Genomic DNA, 19,057 nt, shown 5'->3' on the forward strand with positions numbered 1-19,057 from the left:
GCTCCGGCCACTATGACGGTCGTATGATCATACTATAATGAGATTATGTTGGACCTCTCCGAATGCGATTCAAGTAAGCAAGTAAACAAATAGCGAGTAACAAGTAGTCATTCAATTGATACACAACACAAACATCACAGTTTGCGTTTGAGATATAATAAGATAAATAATTTGATAAATGGTACGCAAGTGTCCCCAAAACATTTGAAAAACGGTAAAATACGGGAGTGATTACTCACCTGATCGGATGAACGAAATATAAGTGACGATGTGAGAAAGATAAACCCTTCGGGATATACCGTCAAGGATCCCTAGTTGAATAATAGTAATTTGAGTTAATTACATAACATGTATAATAGATTCGGATTTCGACGCGATTTGACTTATGATTGGAATTATAGTGTTTATTGATTGTTTGATGGAAATCTATTATTATTACTAATGCAAAACAAACATTATTGTTAATCATTTATTTATAAGATGATTATTTGCCTTATTGTTTACGCAATGTAATACATTTATATAAATATCTAAATAAAATAATTAAATATACCAATAATTAAATAAATAAAAATGATTTGAGTAAATATAATTTGAGATACACTATTTGGGTAAAATAAATATATAATACCATAATATAAATAATTATAACATAAACGTTTTTTTAATAAGTATTTGTAATAACAATACTTGAGCACTTATGCATTTTAAATCATTAACGAAATTTAGCGATAAAAATATTCCGGTTTAAAAAGTGATACATATATAATAAAGACAAAAGTTTATAAAAATGTTCAACGACGAGAAAGCGTGAATTAAAGTTTATTATAAAAACGTAATATGGCCACACAAAAGTTTGCAACAAGATTTATTTGACAAAAAACGCAACTCATTAGTGTCGGTCTAATAAAATACTGTTTATTTTATATGCAATAAATATTTACTACCAATTAATACTACCCTTTCAAAATAAAACATTAAAAATCGGGCTGGGGGAGGCTTGAACCTGCGCCCCCAGCCGGGTTACGATACAGAACACACACACCACAAGCCACCAAGGCTGGTGTGTCAGTTGGTGAAAGAATGAGAACAAAAATTTAAAAACATAAACTGCGAAAGTCTCAAATTGCTATAAACCCTAATACTTCAATTCGTTAAACCAGTTAGCATTCATCAAATTAAGTTTAGGGTTAATGAAATTGGACCAAAAACGAACTTGTTGATATAGTTGATTACCTTAAACCCAGACGATACAGTGATGAACGGCGAGCCTCAACAGACGGCTCATTAAGCGTCTGTACAGTTCATTACGAACTGAATAAAAGGAATTCGTGTTAGGGTAATGATTGGCAAGGTAATAATGATCGTTCTTGTAAGTTTAATTGTGATAATATGTTTTTTATGATCAATTTTGATGAATGAGTTAAGTCGGTCCGTAAATAAGATCAATACGTATAATGTTTGATTGATGTTTCCTAATTGGTGTTGTCGGTGAGGTTAGAAATACGCGTTTAAACGATTTACAATAATCAATTCCATTATTAGACCGAAGATTAAGGTGCAAGATTCAATCTGAGTAAACGGGTATATGATATGGGTCAAACGGAAGGGTTTGGATCTGGGTTGGGCTGACGGGTTAGAGATGATCATCATCATCATCATCATCGTACTCAGTATATCCCACCAATAGCAATGCTATGGTAGGGTCTGAGGAGGGTAAGATGTAGACAGCCTTACCTCTATCCCATAGGGATAGAGAGGCTGCTTCCGGTGAGACCCCCGGCTCGATAGTAGTTTTGCATCAAGCCTTGGACATAAGGCACATAGCACTCAATCATCGGGACACCGGCTGATTGGTGCATGTGCCCTTGTCTTTCGGCTATCAACGCCACCACATGATGCCTGATTAACCTTCCGCCACTTTTAACGTTATTTTCACGAGATTAGTAAAATAACGTCAAAATTAGTGCAATTTTACTTTTGCCCACCCGAGGGTTCACACATATATACATTATATGCGCGCACCGCAAGCAGGGCGTGACGGGTTAGAGATGATGATAATGGATATTAGTTTGCAATATTTGCATATAGGACCCTAAAGTTTGAAGGTGGAAACACATTTGATTAATAGTTTAAGTTTGGGCTGAAATTGTCATATCTTGAAACTTTTAAATATATAAATAATTAAAAGTAATGTTATAACAAAAAATTAACTCGTTAAAAGCGGCAAAAATTCCCGAACATATAAACGGGTCGGGTAATTATTATTAAAATAATATGTGGAAGATTCGAGTTGTTACAGAAAACGCCGCTACAGTCGCCGGAAAACTCCATTGTTGTTGTTACAGTTTCCTTAATAAAAACCAGGCTTCCCTACCTATGATCGAAGAACCGACTGGTGAAAATATTTATTTATATGCTAGGAACACTCTTTAAGAATTTGAGACCGATTCGACGGTTAGATCTCTGGGAATCGTCGGATCTTTGTGTGTTGTTCTCCCAGAATTTGGGTTTTAATGAGTTTGGAGGCTAGGATGATTATGAATGAGATGGTGAATATATATATAGGAAAAGGGTAGGGTTTCATGTTTAACTTTTCATCTAATGATACTTATTCCCCTCATACTTTAGATAATTATATTTATCTTCTATAATTATATTAAACCCAAATCATTTAAAATATCAAACGAAATTTGGGATGCTAAAGTTGGAGAGCTTCAATAAACAAGAGATTAATTTTCAACTGTTTGAACATATCAACAAAATGTCCGTACTCCCTTGTGTACTTTTGATGCTTAAGGCGAGTGGGATACGGGACACGAGAATGATCAATAGCATGTGATGGCCGGACTTCAAATGGCTTATTCTCGATGCTTCTATCTACTTGTGGCTCAATAAATGATGTGGTGTTCTGTACCTTCCCCGGAACTTCCATTTCTATTTCATCATCCACGAATTTTTCATCTTCAATTTCAACCACATCTTTTGTTACCTCGGACCCAAAACTCTTCTGTTGTGAGTGGTGATTGCTTTTAACTGAGCGGCTGGATTTTGCCGAGTAGAACCTGAAAACTGACCCGGAAGTCTCTCGTCTAAACGTCGCGCCATATCACCAACAGATCTTTGAAGGTCAAGGAGGGATGACTGCTGATTCTTTAGGAGAAAATCATGATCGGCTAAGGTTTCTGGGTGACTTGATTCTGACGAGTATTTGCGGTATCATCGATTCTAGTCTTCCTATTCCACCATTCAAATCATACCCATTACTCACACTTTTCCCATTACTTAAACTTTGACTATTCTGACCCCCATTGAAAAACTGACCTTGTCCCCAGTTATAATTGGATTGAAACCCAGTAAGTGCACCAGAGGGACGTCGGTTCGAATTAATAGAGTCGGGTTCTTGTAGTTGTTCCAATTGGAATTGATATTAGTGTTGAAAACATTAACGAAACTATTTTGACCTACTATAAAATCCACCTCTTCCTAATGCATCAAAGGACACTCCAAAGTACCATGCCCACCCCTACACAACTCACATTTATCCACCTTAGTCCTTAACTCCTGCATCTCTCGGGTTAAGTTATCCAATGTAGTAGCCACACCAGTATCCAGATTAACCCGGTGCACACCTCGAGTAGATGAGGGTGTACTAGTGACAAGAGTTGAATTTCTTTTAAGTGGCTTTCGCCCATATTCCGTCTGAGTAAAACTCTCAAAAAGATCATGCATTCTTCATAAGATTACCTCCTGCTGCTGTGTCAAATCTGGCTCTAGTTTCATAATTCATACTATTATAAAATTTCTCCATTAGAGCCCATAGAGTGAGACCATGATTGGAACAAAAAGATAGCATATTCTAAAATCGCTCCCATGCTTGATAATAAAGCTCGTCTTGCTCCATGTGAAATGAGAGAATCTGATCACGAAGGTGGGACGCTTTGGCAGGAGAAAAATACTTTTTAATAAATGCAGGACGAAGTGTTTCCCAAGTAGTGAATGTGTCGGGTGGTTGCGTGGCGAGCCAAGTGGCGGCCCGTCCCGTAAGTGAAAACGGAAAAAGTTGAAGAAATATAGCATCTTCTGTAGCACCTTGCAGATTGAACGTCCTGACAATACGGTTGAGACGGCTGACATGTGCCATTGCATCTTCATTTTCACGCCCATGAAACTGACAACTGGTGGCGATAGTGGTCATAACGTAGGCTGGAATCTGCCATGAATTCGGGTTATTAATATCGAGAATGATGATGGGCGAGTAATTTCCGGTGATACCCTCGAATGCTTGTTGGTAAATGGTTATGTTGTTATCGGCCATTTGATTATCTGGAATACTTCTAGGACTTGATGGCGGTGAACTTTGTGGTGACGATTTCGGTGTGGAATCATTGCTGAGGGGTTGTTTTTCTGAAAACGATGAATCTGAACCTGATGACGAATTGGACTGGGACTTCAACGGAGTAGGTCCAAGCCCGATGGTGGTCCGTGCGATCGAAGATGTGGCATAAACCTGAAAACACACAAAACCAAATGAGTAGTTTCTAATAAAAGACTTAAAAATAAAATAAAGTAAACAAAAACTTAAAATTAGACTCCTACGACTCAAAAGTAAAAAACTAACGCAGATAGCACGCATGTAGTAAGTAAGTCTAATCGAAGCTAATAACGCAATCGCCAAGAGTCCCCGGCTACGGTGCTAAAAATTTGATGTGCTAAAGTAGTTTATTAATTATTAACTAAATTACGCTAATCTAGACACTCAGTAATACTCTAACTCTCTAAAACTCGACTAAACTACTAACCAACAAGAGAACCGATCAACTAAAGTAAAGCTAAGTAAGTCCGGATATCGAACCCACGAGGCTCTTTAAATTACGTAAGTTAACTAATTAGACTCGATTAACTGACATGACTATTTAATTATTATTATTTGGGGGGGGGGGGTTACTTAAAACTAAATTTAAACTAATTAAGAAAAATAAGTAAAATAAACAAGAGACAATTTTAATTGATTTAAATCAGATGAGTATGAAAAACCACCTAGGCTAGAATCCACAAAGTTTTAGTTATCAATTATTCGAAAAATGCTTGTTATTGAACTGTGATCATAAAATAGTCACTCAAAAGAAAAAAACGAACAGGTACCCTGACCATTCTCAAGAAGACACCTATGGATTTCTATTAAGTTCTTAAAAACACCGGTTTAATATTAGAATTCCTTACGGTTATCTAATTAATTATGAACGAGTGTCTTTAAATGAAAAAATATTGTGCATCGCGGAAATCAAAGGTAGTTTAATAAATTCATTCGACTCAATAGACAAAGTTGAAAAATAAAACCTAGACGGACTCCTGACGAAGAACTATATCTAGCAATTTTAATCAACAAAGACCTATCAAATAACATATCACCTTACATATTTTTAGATTAGCGTCATACTTTTATTTATTTGAATAATAATATTGTTTCTATAATCTTATTATAAATGAATCACAAATTTGTTAAGAATACACAGTAAATGACATAACAGAATCCTATTATATGAAAGACAATCATCAAAGAATTTGTGAAACAATAAAACTCATCAAATAACCAAACACCCATATGAGTCGAATAAATAATTTTAAACTTTTTACTGATTAATAAACCCATAACGAAAAGCAAATTCTAAATAAAATAAAACTTCAACAATGATTCATCACAAGCCTAGGCAGTCTAATAAGTTTAGCCTAGGATATTAAAATATAATAAAAAACTAAAATAATTAAATTCAACAACACAACTCATGATTAAAATAATAAATTCAAACTGAATTATGATAATGCTTAGAGGAGTAGGTATTGAACCAAACGCTTTATGCTCAAACCAAAGGCTTTCTTCTCTCTATTTTATTCTTCTTTGCGGCTCCCTCCTACCTCCTTTTTTCGTCCCTTGTAACAGCCTCCAAAAGAATATATAATTCGATGATGATATTATTTCAATTCCCATGCGTCCCCCTTTTTTAGAAATAATAGCCATCACACTCCTCAATTATTTCTTACAAACCAATATTCTTACTTTGGGACTTGGGCTAAAAAACAAATTCTCACAGATTCTACTTATCTTTTTAATTTAAATGAAGCCCACACATAAGTCATAATATGTATGCTGCATGTATCGAATAAATTTAATAACTTCCCTTCAATTATGTTGTCATATGTTATCACAATTACACAATTAGAGTAGTTTTATTTTTATTAAAAGATGTGACACCAAATAACGTTTAAGCTAGCTAGTTACTGAACCACATTATCAAAATTAATTTAAAAAAAAAAACTGAATAATAATAATAAATAAAGGTTATCAAGTGTCTTTTTCTAATGTAGTTAAAGTTTTTCGTTTTAGCTTGTTGACTTTTGAAACCACTAAAATCTATATATGAACCAAATAATAGTAATATTCTATATAAAAACTTGGCTCAATAGTATTTAAAAGTGTAAGATATATATATATATATATATATATATATATATATATATATATATATATATATATATATTAGACCACATCACTGGTGCCCAATATGGTAAACAGTGAAGCGAAAATGATCAAATGTTACATCAGAGGACTTCAACCGAACGTTCTTACCTTAGTTAGGGCTAGTAAACCCGCAACTGTTGACTCTGCTATTGAACTCGCAGAGATGGTTTACGACGACCTGGTTGTGGACGATGTGATGGTGGAAGGTAAGAAATTGGTTACTCCTGCTAAGCGACCCGATACACATTTGTGGAATTCAAGAGATAATAAGCAGAAAATATGGTTGGCAAAATTAAGATGTGGTAAAAACCAGGCGTTATCGGTCACCGAACATTTAGGCGGTAACTTAACATAAAATTCGGTCGTTTGATTACGTATGTTACGGTATCGTAACTAAAAATTGAAAAACATATAAAAGTTGAGGTGGACCTACCTGTTTGGCGCCGGGAGGGGGGTCGGCAAACTTGCGCATTAGTAAATTGGAGAGTTGTCGGCCATGGGCTTTAGATAAGGCAGCGAGTCTGTGCGAATTCAGTCGGTTTCTTTCAGGTATGTTATGTTACCGGTATAAAACGATTTTTTTTTAAGTTTGGTCGGTTTTAATTACATTTATTATGATAATTGAACTAAAAAAATAAAACAAAATTCACCGACCTAATATGATGCCGCTAGGCCACTTACGGCACTAAACTTCTTAATTAGATATAGTAATAATAATAACTAGTGTTTTCACCCGACTTGTGCCGTCGGGGTAGGCCTCCATCATCTCTGTTTTGAAATGAAAAATATTGTTTTAACTTTTAATTGTTTGTTTCAATATTCGTTTGCGTAAGCTGATACAAAAGAGTAGCCTTTTGTTTTCCTTTAATTTGTTTTTAATATATTTGTTTGTCCTTTTAGTTAGTGTATTATAGGTTATTAATTTTTCAATATAACCAGGTAATTTACCTAAATGTATATAGTTTACCTAAAAAACTAAGGGTGACAATCTTGATCCAAACCATTTTAAATGGATCAACTTGGGTTGTTTTAAAAATCATATGGGTTGGTTTGGGTCATAGATTTTAATAAGATCGGTCAAAATGGGTCACTTGAAATTTCACCTTATTTTCGGGTAAAAATGGGTTGACAAATTTAAAGAGATGGGTCGATGTGGGTTAGTGTTTTCAGGAAAAAGAATGTTCAGGTTGAAACGGGTTTTGGATTGAAACGTGTTTGGTTTGGATTGGAAAGAGTTCGATTTTGGATTGAAGAGTTCGATTTAGGTTTTGGCTCGGATCAGGTTTCGAGCCAACACGAAATTTCGCACTGAACGGGTTGGGTTTTGGTTTCTTATGTCTCTTTTTAGACGATTTCAATTTTTTTTTTGTTTTTGTCGGTTTGTTCAGTTTCGTTTATGTTCGGTTTCATTTTTTTTCGTTTTAATTAATTTTTCCGGTTTCAATCAATTCGGTTCATATGTTTTTTGTTTCGTTTTCGGCTCATTTCTCGGTTTTCTTTTCGTTTTCTTTTTTTTTCCTGAACGAGCACAACGGAGGAAACATTTTAGTTTTCTTACTTTGTTCGTTTTTTATTTATATTTTGAGTTATAAGTTTTTTATTAAATTTTTTGAATTTTTTTCTGAGGAGTTTTCTGTTAAGATTAAAAACCCTCAGAAAAAAATTCAAAAAATTTAATAAAAAAAATCATAAAACAAAATATAAAACAAAAACGAAAAAAGTAAAAAATAAAATGTTTCCTCCGTTGTCCTCGTTAAAAAACAAAAAAAAACAGAACTCGACCCGAAACCCGTTTTGACCTGTTCCGATCTTGACCCATTCTGACCCGAACCTGTTGACCCTGACCCGTTCTGACCCGAACCATAACAACCCTTTTTTTAATTAACCCGTTTCGACCCTGACCCGTTTCAACCTAACCCGTTCCGACCTATGACCCATTTTAACCCAACCCAACTCATTTGCCACCTCTACTAAAAACACATTTTTATTTAAATTTTGTTTACTTTCAAAAGTCTTCCACATCCAACTTTCACTCTTTATCTCTACCCTTTATCTCTACTACTTATAATACTTGTGTAATTGTATTTCTTTTTTTTTATACACTCAGACCAAAATATAGATGGTTAAATATCATATTTACTCTATAAATAATAATTAAGTTTTGAAATTGTTACGATTTCAGATATTTTACCTGGATAGTAGTTACGTATGTTTTTTTTTATTTTTAAATAATTTGGCATTGTAAATTTTTTTTAAATGAAAAAATTAGTAAATATTGAGGGGAAAAAATTAATTGCGAAAAAAATTCTGAAAAATTGTGAAAAGTTACAATACAAATAATGTTTTTTTTGTAATGAAGTAATTAATAATTCTACTATTAAATATTTTAATATTATCTTACTATCTTTTTAAATTTTTTCTAAAAATTTTATGGTTTCCTATTAAAAAACCCGTAACTTAATAAAGGGTGATTTGTTTTTTCTTTTTCTTTTTTTTTATTGCAATTTTCTAGAATTTTTTTTTCAATTTTTTGCAATTTAAAATTACTTTTCTCAAGTTTTACTAATTTTTTAAAAAATATTTTGCAATATCAAACTATTAAAAAATAAAAATTAAAAAATACATCTACATAACATACTATCTAGGTAAAATATTTAGGATTGGAAAACAAATGAAACTTTAGTGACTTGATTGGAACAAAATGTTTTATGAGTGATCTGATTAAAACAATTTTAAAACTTGGTTACTATTTTATAAAGTAACTCTTAGATGTAAGACTCTAAATATAATGACGCACTACAGAAAATCCAATGTCGTAGTGTTTTAGTTAATTGTTTTCTCTATATACGCATATTCACGATGGGAAAACTCCTAAAATAAACCTACTTTGAAAAGAAATTCTATTTTTGTCTTCAAATTTTAGAATTCCAGAAATCCCCTCCCCCCACTCATCTTTGACGATGCATTAGATTTTCTAACACATTGTCAAAAATAAGTTAGAGACAGACATTTTTAAAAATTTAAATTTTAGGGGAAAAAGTAAAATCTCATTTCAAAATAGGTCAATATGTAAATTCCTTTTAAAAATTCAAATATATGATAGAAAGAATTTTGATCTTATCTTTTATCAACTTTCATTTTCTTTCCATAACATATCTTTTGTTTTTAACTTTTACAACTTTTCAACAATGTCTACAAATCAAACCTCATAAATGTTTAACATCGACCCGTTGACCAATTCAACCCAATATTTTGTACACCAGACTCCTAACCGGTTTGTTAATACAGAGAGGAAAATTGTTTCTTGATCAAGTCAGTCACCCGGCGGTTCAACCACCACCAACATAATTTCTTCTGATTAAATCTCCATTTATCACATTTTCACACGCTTTCCTTAACCCAAAACTATTTCGTGCCACTTGGCTCACACACTTAAACATATTATATATATCTATGTATATATATTCTTAGTTTCACACACATATACCCAATATCACATAATATTATTACATTTTTTATATATTTAATAACCCATATTTCCTCTTTCGGTTTTGATTCTTTACTAGCTAGTTGTCTTTATATCACAAAATGTTCACTTCTTTTACAATACTCATAATACTCATTTATAAACTCATGTGGGTGGTGGTTATGGGAGAGATGTTTTCAATAATCTTTAATGTTGGTGTCATGAAGAAGACATCAAGATCGGTTCTCGGCTTCATCGGGAAGTTGATAAACGATTTATTAAGTTTTGTTGTGTTTTCTGTCCTAGATTTTCTTGATGTGTTGTTGTGTTATGTTTACAAGATTGTTGATTTCTTTGTGGAGAATGAATGGAAGTCATGTTATTGTTCGGCACCAAAACAAGCCGTTATTAATCGTGGTAACATTTTGGTGTCTGAAAATGGTGAGGCCAAGAAGATCGTTTGTCTTACTTCGTCTACAAAGTTACAGCTCGATGAAGTATCCGATACGCTTTACACACGGCCGTCTAGGGTGGTGGAAATGTCTAAAATTACGGTAAAACGTAGGAATGTTGCCGGTCAACGCACCGGTCAACCGTCGGTCATGGTGAAAATGCTACGAGAAAAGACCGGTGGCCACAAGTCGCACCCGGCCACACGGTGGTCGGATTGCGATTGTGACACGTGTAACGCGTGGTCGAGGTCCTGTAAAGATACTCTCTTTGTTCATATGGAAGGACGAAAAGGTAATTAGAAATATTATATTTATTTTTGGGTGTGTTAATTTTCGTATTAATGTTATGATGGGTTTTTGGCTGTAGATAATGTAAGTGAGAATGTGTTGTTTATTCATGGGTTTATATCATCATCAGCATTTTGGACGGAAACATTGTTCCCGAACTTCTCGAGATCGGTCAAATCAAAATATAGGTTATTCGCGGTCGATCTTTTAGGGTTTGGGAAAAGCCCGAAGCCACGTGAGTCGCTCTACACGATGAAAGAACATGTGGACATGATCGAAAGGTCGGTTCTTGAACCCTACAAGGTCGAGTCGTTTCATATCGTGGCTCATTCTCTAGGCTGCATTCTAGCACTTGCACTCGCGGTCAAATACCCTAAGTCAGTAAAGTCCTTGACTTTACTCGCACCGGTAATCCATTTTTTTACTTCTTCTTCACACACTGATACACATGCACGCCTTTTGTTAAGAGTTGGTAAAACGTACCCCTATATACTAAACCCAATCTTATCAGTTAAAGTAAATAGATGATTTGACTGTTTTAATACAGGAAACGGTTATAGTCATTAAAATACAATCTATATTGGAAAATACATTTAGTAAGAAAGAATGATATTAATAACTAGAAAAGTAAAAAAAAGCTAAAGGGGAACTTTAAAAAAGTAAAAAAAAAAAAAAAAAGGTTGGGATACGTTTAACACAATCTTTTTGTTATGTTAATGTTTTTTAAAATATACGTATATGCAGCCATATTTCCCGACACCGAAAGGGGAGGACGCGGCACAATATATGATGAGAAAGGTGGCGCCACGACAGGTGTGGCCATTGATAGCTTTCGGGGCGTCTATGGCTTGTTGGTACGAGCATGTTAGTCGGACAATTTGTTTGTTGATCTGCAAACACCATCGTACATGGGAATTTCTGACCAAACTCATCACTAGAGACAGGTAATTAAAATCTAAACTTTTTTTGTTCTTTATTATTAGTTCTCCCCAGTCAAGCCATATTTTAATGCACCGAATTTAGCTTTATTTCACTCGTAAACTCGTAGTACTTTTATTTTTTAATTAATGAGTTTAGAAAAAAAGATAAATATAAAATTTTGTAATAAATATGATAAACTGTCATCCATTATGTTACATTGCATATTAGTTTGGGTTTGACTATTCTAACCACACATGTTAAAAAGTATTTATTGGATATAAATTTATTTTAGTTGATATAACAATACTTTTTCTGTTCTACCAGTATTATTCAGGTTATAATTAATATTGTAAAAATAAATAAAAATAAAGGAAGAATGAATTTATGTGCATAAATTTTTTTTTGAAATTCTTCATGGTATCACAAAGATAATTTAGAAAAAAAAAGTAAAAATAGCATATTGTAATAAATATGATAAACCGTCCATTATATTACATTGCATATTAGTTTGGGTTTGACAAGAACCACATAAAAAGTATTTAATTTTTAGTTGTTAGTTGATATAATAATACTTTTTTTGTTCTATTATTCATGTATTGATTAATATTGAAAAAAAATAAAAATAAAGAAAGAATGAATTTATGTGCATATAATTTTTGTTTTGAAATTCTGCATGGTATCATAAAGACAATCTGAGACTATTAAATGAATTTATCATGATACGATTCATTGAAGTTGTATACGAAAATGAAAAGTAAACAAAATTGCAAAATTGTAAATTTTAATTGGTTATAATTTTTATATTTTTATTCAAATTCTTAATGGTATCATAAGAAAATCTAGACTATTAAATGCATTTGTTTTTTTTTTTAATTTTTGCTAGTAGTGTTGTGAATATAGTACTTCGGTTTCAAAAAAGGAAAATTGGATTGGATGACGTTGTTGTTTGACTAATTTTATTTTAATTGATGTGGTTGACTTTATTTATAGTCAACAAGAGTAAATGATAACTGCTTACTACAGCCAAATTAATTAGTGCCAAGCTAAATGTACCCAACTTATACTTGTGATATTGTTCTTACACTTTCAATTCATTTAACAATTTTATTTGACATATTACTTCTCTTTAATATTTTTTTAATTTTATAATACAAAATTTGTATAGCTTATTACGTAAATGCACTATTTACTTATCTATTTTTATTTATCAGCAAACATTAAGAATTTTAAAAAAAATGCAATCAATCTTCAAAAACTATTAAAAAAACACTCTCTAAACAATGAAAACAATTATAGAAAAAAAATATGTATTTTCAAATAAAAAATGTTTATTTAATTAAAAATATTTTTTTGTTATTTAAAAAAATGAAAAATTGTTTTAATTAAAAATATAGAAAATAGTAAAATATCTTCTTAAAAAGTGTGTTTGGAGACAATAATAATAAAAGATACCAAATGACAAAAAGAAATAAAAAAGGTTTCAATTGTATAAATATGAAACTTGAGAATGATGGTATGCTTAGTAAAAATGGAATGGAGGGAGATACATTTAGTACACCCATTAACTAATAACATTTTGTCATAATTTTGGCTTTTACCGAAATTGTAATTTTATAACAAATAAATCAGTAGATTTTGAGTAATATAAATAAAACTTTCACATTTACTCGACGATGTTTTTGTATTCATTTTATTATTTGTAGCTTTGATACCTTTACACTCTTGTAATTAAACGCATATAATTAAATGGAGTAATTTTCTCTATATTTGAAAAGTTAATGTTCTCAACTTATAATTTTTTTAATATATTTTAAAAGTAGTTATGAATGAAGTAAAGAGAAATGATAATGATAAATGTATAAAAAATATTATATAATTGAACGTAAAGAGAAAAAATATAGTGATATATAGTGGAATTTTAGATATGAATATAAGAGACTTAATGTGAATGCTCTTAGACACAATAGTATTGTGTTTATTATAAATTAAATAATTTCTTCAATTTTGAGTTAACGAGAGTAATTTGTTGTAATTAATGTTTAATTAACTTGAACTTTCTAGTTTAAACAAAAAGGAGAGGGAGAAAAGTAATCAAATATAAAAAAGTTATAGTATTGGTTTATTAAAGTCATTTCATTATTAACTATAAAAACATTTAAACTTTCTTATTATATAAGTCTTTTTTTAATTGGTTTCCATATACCTTAAGGAGGTGTTTGGCACAGAGAATGGAATTGTAGAGAAATGAAATTGCAGAGAAAGAGAATTGGTCCGGAGAATGAGAATTGACTGTTCTGTTTGGTAGTACAGAGATTTCAGTAGAGAAATATAGCTGAGAATCATTTCTCTTGTTTGGTACATAGGAAATAAACAGAGAATTATATCAACTTTATCATTAGCACAAGTATTTTTTTCATAACAAATATTTATTAAAAAATAAAAAACATATAAAAAGATGCATAAATTCCAACCAAAATATGCATTAATCAAACCAATTCACATACAAAACATAGTTTTTAAGCAAAAAACATCAACCATAGTTAAAACCAATTCACATACAAAACATACTTCAACCATACACAACTATCCCATTGAACCATCGGTATACAACTCGACCATCTCAATTTTCTCTTCTATTGTCAACGCAAGAAAAGAACGTCCTAGATCCACATCTTTACCAATCAAATGAGTTGCTTTGAACCGTTTTTTCGTAGTGATACCTGGTAAAGCTTTCAACTCATCACTAACCTTTTCATAGATTTCACGAGCCTCCATACCTTCTTTGCTAAGTTGTTCACCCACCATCTCCCCAAATCGAAGCAAAACTTCCTTGATATCTTTGCAAGACTCTCGATATATCTCATCTGCATCCGTGCTTCTACCTCTTTTGCGCTTGCTTGTTACACTTCCTGTTTGTCCTTCAGATATATCAACATTTGGAACGGCTTCATCAACAAAATCAAAGTCTTCAATATCAACAGGAGAGCTTTTTTGCGTCTCTTGAACAACATCTTCTTCTCCAAGGTCAACTGCTTTACTACCAGTAGCTCTATCCTTACCGAATATGGTACACAATTTGTCATAGAAAGGAAATGACTTGTCACGAAAATTCACAGCACCTTTGTGAGACTACAAGACAATTACAAATAAATTAGACTAAAATTTTAAAATCTAAAAAATATATTTTTTAGAATATACCTTCACGTATTCATTCCAAACACTATCATCGGCAATAATACAACATTTTTGTTCATCCCAACCAAACCCACTTGTATGCACCATATCATATACAATGCTAAAGTGTGTCTTCCATGTCTTCATCCTAGACTTTATATGTGGTTCTGCTTTGAGGCCAGAGTTAGGAAGACTTACATCTAGCAATTGTTGAACACCATTTGAATAACCTGGTTTGAATCCATTGTCAGCACCAGCATACTTTCCGGATGCATGTATCTCCATTAATGCATCAATTAGCTTTGCATCTTCATCATTTGTCCAGGTATGCTTGCTCCGAGTAACTCCTCTCACTATATTTGAATCTGCCATGTCTACGTACAAATGCATAATTATACAATTAAAAATCATAATTCATGTAACTACAAATACAAATATAACAAGAAACATTAATAAGAAACAAATAAAGTGCATAAATAAACATTAATAAGAAACATCCTTGGTTCTACAAATAAAAAATACATAATTGTCAAACATAATTAAGAAACATTGTTGGCACGCTGCGCACGCATCGCAGTCCAACTATTAAACATTTCATTAGCAAGAAGGTCTCTACGATCGGTCCATTCTTGTGAGGGCTCGATCATAGAAATAACATTGTCATGGTCATTTGCAGGTTGTGTGTGATTTACTGGGATTTCGTTATCAAGAGGGTCTTCACTCATTGTTGTTCGTATGAAATTGTGCAATAAACAACAAGCAATGATGATACGTGGCATGGACTCTATGGGATGATATGAGTTATCACGCAAAATAGCCCATCTATCTTTAATCATTCCGAAACATCTTTCTATAACATTCATGGCCGATGAATGTCTCATATTAAAGAACTCCTTAGCATTCGTAGGAGGACGAGACCAATCGTTAAGATGATAACGTTGACCTCGATATGGAGTTAAAAATCCTTCACCATTTGTATAACCGGCATCACAAAGGTAGTATGTTCCTACAATTAACCATAAACTCTATGTTAATTATCATACTTAAATCTATGTATATTCTTTGAAAATTGTCTATCACATACCCGGAGTTATTTTAAGACCATTGGGTCTACTGATTGCATCACGCAAAACTCTACTATCAGCTGCAGAACCCTCCCATCCCGCTAAGACATACGTAAATAAAAGGTCTCTCGTACATACTCCGAGTACGTTAGTACAAATCTGCCCTTTTCTTGTCCTATAAGGTTTTCTATCAATAGTAGGGACTTTAACTTTAATGTATGTTCCATCTAATGCTCCTAAGCAACCCTGAGTTAAAAGAAAACATTACTTACTAATTTATGTTAGCAAAAAATATCTTTAATAAAAAATGTGTTTGACTAACCTTAAACCATTTCCATCTTTCATCAGTTTCATTATCTGGCACTGGCACGGGTGACTTGTAGAGTTCTTTGTGTAATCGACATATAGCATTTAAGACTAACTTGAAATACAGTCTTACAGTTTCCCCGGACCGATGAAATCTGTTGACTAGTATCCTATTCTTTGCATTATGAGCAAGGGTATGTAAAAACATAGCAACTTGCTCATCGACTAGCATGTTTTTACTATTCTTTAGTCCCCCTCTAGTTTCTAGCATATCACAAAGTGTTGTAAATGCATGTATATTCATTCTTATGTTAACAACACTCGTAACATCACTTTCATAAACCATCCTCACCATGTTTTCACGCCTATTATGGTAACTCATTAAATATTTTGTACGTAAAGTCATTGACTCAATCGACCGACGCAAATGATAAGTACACAACATCCACCAACGAATCGTAACATAAATGACATAAAATGCACCTATGGCAACTATTCTTTGTCTGGAAGGTGATCTTGCCATCTACACATAAAAATATAAGAAAATTCAAGAAAAGCAAATAACTCCAAAATATAATCCAAATATTAGCAACAAAGTGATCATGAAAGCAAGAAAAATGATTACAGGCTACTTTATTCACTGACTTGCTGAATGTTGTTTAATTGCCAATGTTTACATCAATATATATGTTATTTTGGATTAAATTGAACATCCAAGTTTCCATGTGAGTTACAAGTCAATGTTATACAAGATCCCTAAGGTTTCCATGTGAGTTACAAGTCAATTTCTAGATAAAAATGGTGTAAAAAGTGATGATTTGTTGATATGTAGAAATCTGAGTTTTTTGGTCAGATTTGAGTTTGTAAATATAGATTTATTTATCAACAAAACAATTGAAATAAATTATGAAAATATTTTCACAGAAACTTCAACATCTCTAGGTGTTTATATATTTTTCTCAAATTTTTAAAGTATGCATAAGGTTTTCAACTAAAATGCTAATTATCAAAGGTGTCTAAAACTTACTGTTCAGAGTTTGTAAATGTCAAAATTTCTCAAAAATTGACTACTCAGGATTTGCATACAAGGCCAATTGGGAAATATTCTAGACACTTAAAATGTTCATTAGAAAGAGGAATGAAGTCTAAAACTTCAAAAACAAGAGAGTTATGCTCTTTAGTAGTGGACCTAAAATCTGTCAGTCAAAAACAGATTTGACCTTCGGTTTTATTTTTCACGTTTGGGTAATCAAAACTTCTCTAAAAATTACGAAACCAGTGGGGTTTGAAACTAGACTCTTTGAACTTAATGTTAGACTCAAGAAATGATCAATTTGCATCTGTTATGATCAAAATATTGTTTGAACAAAACAGCATTACAGATTTCATCAGCAACAGCATTCAAGCAACTCATGTAAACATTCAATTTATCGGTTCCAACATTCAACCTAGCATCTAAATATCATTCTAACATAAAATTCATGATTCAAACTCATCAATTTCATACCATATAATGTTCAATTCCCAACCTAGACATCTAGGGCACCAAAGATTTCATCAAGAGTCGAATTAAACATAAACCATTGAAATCTAACATATATAAATCGATTACCAACAACATACAAACATCCCACGATAACAATCGACATCAGCAGCTGAGTTTAGATCGAGGTTTAGGTCTGGTCGAGCATAAGAAAGTCGAAAAAATGAAAGTTTCATACCTAGGATCGTTGGAATCGAAGCAAGGATCGCGAATACGAACTCGGTTCTTGGATTGGAGATTATTTGTGGGTGATTAGAGGCTGCAAGTCGATCGAACAGCAGGGAGAGGCGTGAGTTTGCTGCTGTAGATCGAACAGCAGGGAGAGGCGTGAGAGAGTGAGGCTGAGAAATGAAACCCTAGAAATCCAATTCTCCGCTTTTTTTAGAGAAACAAAATCAGAGAAATGGAAATGGTTTATTTCTATTTCTCACCTCTTTCTTTCTAAACAAACAAGAGAATTCTTTCCAATTCCATTTCTCACCTCTCAATTCCCTCTACCAAACACCCCCTAATAGAAAATAATTATAAAATCTGGCCACTCTTTTTTCTTTTCTTTTTCTTTTTCTTTTTCCATCTTTTTTCAATTGAATGTTAGTTTGGGTTAATTTCTAAAAAAGTAATGAAAAATAATCAAGTTTCATAGAACTTCATTTAAAGTCCCTTAGCTTTAATTATTATTATAGTAACAGACAATATTGAAACTTTAATAAAAATGTATATTGAATTTTTTCGCATGATTTAATACAGAGATAATCATATATTGTGTTTAATAAAATTATTTTTAACATACCATAACCACTAACCGATTTATAGGTAACATCTAAATAGAAATATATTAAGATGCTACAAATTAACAACCTTTTAATATTTATATTTAAGCCTATCATAACTCGTTTACATGTTCCTTTGTTATTGTGGAATCTTAAACTTATAATTGTTATAAGTTAAAGTGTTCAGTTAATTTATTTTTACATATTTAATGATTTTTACACAGGATCAGGACATATTTAGTTGATGGCTTCTGTTGTCACACACATAATGCTGCTTGGCACACCCTTCACAATGTTATTAGTGGCACTGCTGCGAAAATCGAAGGGTACTTAGACATGGTTCAAAAACGCCTAAATTGCAACGTGCAATGTGTTTCATGGTCAAGACGATGAGCTCATTCCAGTGGAGTGTAGTGATAATGTTAAGACCAAAGTTCCTCGGGCAAACGTTAGGATCGTGGAGAACAAAGATCATATCACTATCGTTGTTGGACGCCAGAAAGACTTTGCAAGAGAACTTGAACAAATATGGAAGACCTCGAAAACCAATTAA

General features: G+C 32.4%; 1 pseudogene; it reads left to right on the top strand.

Moving 5' to 3' along the window:
* Positions 1-9,639: 9,639 nt before the first annotated feature.
* LOC143594851 (putative lysophospholipase BODYGUARD 1) lies at positions 9,640-19,057 on the top strand (annotated as a pseudogene).

The sequence above is a fragment of the Bidens hawaiensis genome, unplaced genomic scaffold (genome assembly GCF_021521415.1).
Source record: "Bidens hawaiensis isolate Kalapana, Puna unplaced genomic scaffold, B.hawaiensis_p1.1 tig00044239_1, whole genome shotgun sequence".
In the NCBI taxonomy this organism is placed as follows: domain Eukaryota; kingdom Viridiplantae; phylum Streptophyta; class Magnoliopsida; order Asterales; family Asteraceae; genus Bidens; species Bidens hawaiensis.